The following is a 3,887-nucleotide window of genomic DNA, read 5'->3' as shown; positions in this document are numbered from 1 at the left end:
CGTGCTCAGACAGCAGTCTTAAAGCTATTCTGGATGCAAAACTCGGAAGAAACTGCAACACAGGTGCTCTGAAATGTTGGATCATCTGGTCATCCATTCCCAGATGAAATAGAGTAGCTGGGTGAGGTGGCACACACCTTTAATCCCAGAACTTGGGAGGCAGAGGTAGGCAGATCTCTGTGACTTTGAGACCAGCCTGGTCTACCAAGTGAGATCCAGGACAGTTAAAGACACACAGAAAAACCTCGTCTCAAAAATACAAAAATTAAGAATAAAAGAAATAGAAATTGGAGATTTCTCAGGGGGTCTTCCTTGATCAAACATTATTTTTCTTAATCAAGAATGAATCCACAGCCTCACATTTCTTGTGGAAACAAAAGCAAAACTTCTTCTACAAAGTAACATATCTTTTGACTTAAATTTTGAAGTCAAGGCATTTTCAAAAATATATATGTTGGATTAGCCCAGCATCATTTATAATCAAATGTCTTTAGCAGCTGTTGTTCCTTACACAGCAGTCAAACAATTCAATGACAATATAATAACATACAGTATCCAGATTCTCTATGTATTTTCCATCTTTATGTGGCTTTTTTTTTTACTCTATTTTTTTTATTCTTAATTTTTGTTGTTTTGAGACGAGGTTTCTCTGAGTGTCTTTAACTGTCCTGGATTTCACTCGGTAGACCAGGCTGGTCTCAAAGTCACAGAGATCTGCCTACCTCTGCCTCCCAAGTGCTGGGATTAAAGGTGTGTGCCACCTCGCCTGGCTACTCTATTTCTTTCTTTCTTTCTTTCTTTCTTTCTTTCTTTCTTTCTTCTTTCTTTCTTTCTTTCTTTTTTTTTTAAAAAAACTTTATCATTTTTCTTTTATTTCCCAAGACTACATATATATTTTTAAGCACACCATAAACTGTTCAGAGTTTTATTTTTCCCATCTGAATTTGTCTTTACTGAATATGTGTATATATATATATACATACATATATATATATATATATATACATACATATACATATATATATATATATTCGTACACGAGTCTTTAATCTGCTAAATGGCATGGCTAGGATGCTGTGGTTTTGGTGATTGGCTCAACTCATTCCTTAGCTTCCTGAGAGTCTAGTTTCATGGTAGAGGTACAGGCAGGAGTCATGTTTATTGGCACAACTCTGTGGAGTTTCTAGGTCCATGCCATCATCAAGAACCATGCCACCAGCTGCTCATAAAAGCTATTTAAGTGTTTGGGGGCAGGGCCTTTTAAAAGAGCTGCAAGGTTTTTGCCACTAACCTTGAATCAGGAAGCCTTTCTTAAAGGAGTCCATACCTCTGTTTTCAAACAGAGAAAAGACAGTTACCAAGACGCTGTGTTTGATTCTGTTCTTGTGTGTCTAGGATTTTTTTTAAGGTTTCTTAGGCTTTATGTGGAAGTTCTTGCCCTATGATGGGTGCCGTTTTTAGACTGAGACTACACTTTTGTTTCCTGGCTGCCCAGTCCCAAATCACTGAAACTATATTAATTACAACACTGTTTGGCCTATTAACTTAGGCTTATTATTAATTAGCTCCTACAAGTTAAATTAGCCCCTAATTCTTATGTATGTTTAGCCAGGTGGCTTGGTACCTTTTCTCAATGAGGCATTCTCATCTTGCTTCCTCTGCATCTGGCTGATGATTGCATCTCTGCCTTTCCTCTTCCCAGAATTCACCTATACTTCCTGCCTGGCTACTGACCTATCAGTGTTTTATTAAAACATACATATTAAACCAATACAAGTGACAAATCTTTACAAGAGCATTATCTCACAGCATACATACACATACATACCCCCAAAACAAAACAACCTGAAAAGTTTGGCTGGTGAGATGGCACAGCAAGCAAAGTGCTTGCTTACATCCTAGTAATAAGTAAGATGAGTCCTCTCCTATTTTTATGTGGGTTCTTGGGATTAAACAGCTGAGTCATCTTGCTGGCCCAGTTACCGTTTTCCTTAGTGACTCAAAAGTCTTTTGTTGCTGCTGTTTTTTTGAGACAGGGTTTCTCTGTGTAGCTCTGGCTGTCCTGAAATGCACTTTGTAGACCAGAATGGCTTTGAACTTACAGAGATCCACCTGCCTCTGCCTCCCGAGTGCCGGTATTAAAGGTGTGCACCAGCACTACTCCGACCCAAAAGTCTTAACAGTCTAAAAGAAGGCAAAGTTTGTTGATGACGTCAGTGATTAAGCCAGGAGTGGTTGTGCATGCCTAAAAGTTGAGGAGGCTGGGACAGGATAGCTACCAGTTTGAGGTCAGCAGGGATATATTTTTGTTTTGTTCTTTGTGTTTTTGAGACAGGGTTTCTTTAGGTAACTCTGCCTGGCTGTTCTGGAATTAGTTCTGTAGAACAGGCTGGGCTTGAACTCAGAGATCTGCCTGCCTCTGCCTCCCAAGTGCTGGGATTAAAGGCGTGCGCCACCAACACCCGGCCTACTTTGTCTCAAGTTTAAACAAAAGATAAAGCTTACATTTCTATTACCTCTTTCATATCCCATCTTCTTCTCCACTCAGTTTCCTTCCAGGGGTAGAGAATATGTTATAAATCTAGAGTGAATTCTTTTTTTTTTTTTTTAAGATTTATGTATTTATTTTGTTTACAGTGTTCTGTCTGCATGTATGCCTGCAGGACAGGAGAGGGCACCAGATTTCATTACAGGTGGTTGTGAGCCACCATGTGGTTGCGAGGAATTGAACTCAGGACCTCTGGAAGAACAATCAGTGCTCTTAACCTCTGAGCCATCTCTCCAGCCCCTGGATTGAATTCTTTTAATCCATTTGTAATAATTCTATACTTGCTTATGTCCATTTATGTAAATATAGACCAAGTATAGTTACTGTATCTTTATGGATATTAATTCAAATTGGGAAAGCCTAAATATTAAGTGTTTTGAATTTTTATGTACTGGAAATATAATATTAGTTAAGCAAATTTATACAGACCACTGTGGATTGCAAGTTCAAAGACAGCTGTGCTACATTGAGACTCTCTCAAAGATAAATGGGGGATGGAGAGACACGTCAGTTGGGAAGGTGTTTGACAGGCAAGTATGAAGATTTGAGCTCAGATCCCTGAACCCATGTAAAGCCTAACTTGGTACCACATCTGTAACCCCAGCTCTCCTATGGCAAGAGGAGAGGCTGAGAAAGGAGAATTCCCAGAAGCTGGTAGACCAGCTAGCCTGGCACAAAGAGCAGCAAACATCGGTTCAAAGAAGATGATAGTCGAGGACTGATACTCAGGGCTGTTCTTTGACATATGTGTGCTGTGTATGGGGAAGACACACATTCGTTAAAAAACAAAAAAGGAATGACAGTGAAACCCTGTCTCAACCCCCCCCCCAAAAAAAAGAATGAACAAATAATTTATACCTTAATCCCAGAACTCAGGAGGCAGAGGCAGGCAGATCTCTAAATGGAGGCTAGCCTGGTCTACAGAGTGAGTTCCAGGACATCAAGGGCTACACAGAAAAACCCTGTTTCAAAGAAGAAAAAAAGAAAAAGAAAAAAACTTACAAAATTATATTCTGGATACATATATATTCAATGTATATTTATACAAACTCAAGCTTCATAGAGATGTTATTTCTGGAATGGTACAGAGGATAGATTAGAGAGGAGTAAACGATAAGTTTAACTATAATTTTGTAGAAATTTATCTAAAGCAAATACAGTAGAAGTATTAAAATATTTTTAATTTTTCTTAATTTATAATTTGTCCACAAATCCTGTTTATTCACTTCACTTGCTTTGGGATTCTATTATAAAATTAGAGGTAGATATTTATTTAGATGGATATAAAGCCATGGATTCAGATCACATCCAGGTTTTCTATGTAGTAACAGGGCTTCAC

Source organism: Chionomys nivalis, chromosome 8 (genome assembly GCF_950005125.1).
Source record: "Chionomys nivalis chromosome 8, mChiNiv1.1, whole genome shotgun sequence".
NCBI lineage: Eukaryota > Metazoa > Chordata > Mammalia > Rodentia > Cricetidae > Chionomys > Chionomys nivalis.
Note: the sequence above shows the minus strand (reverse complement) of the source record.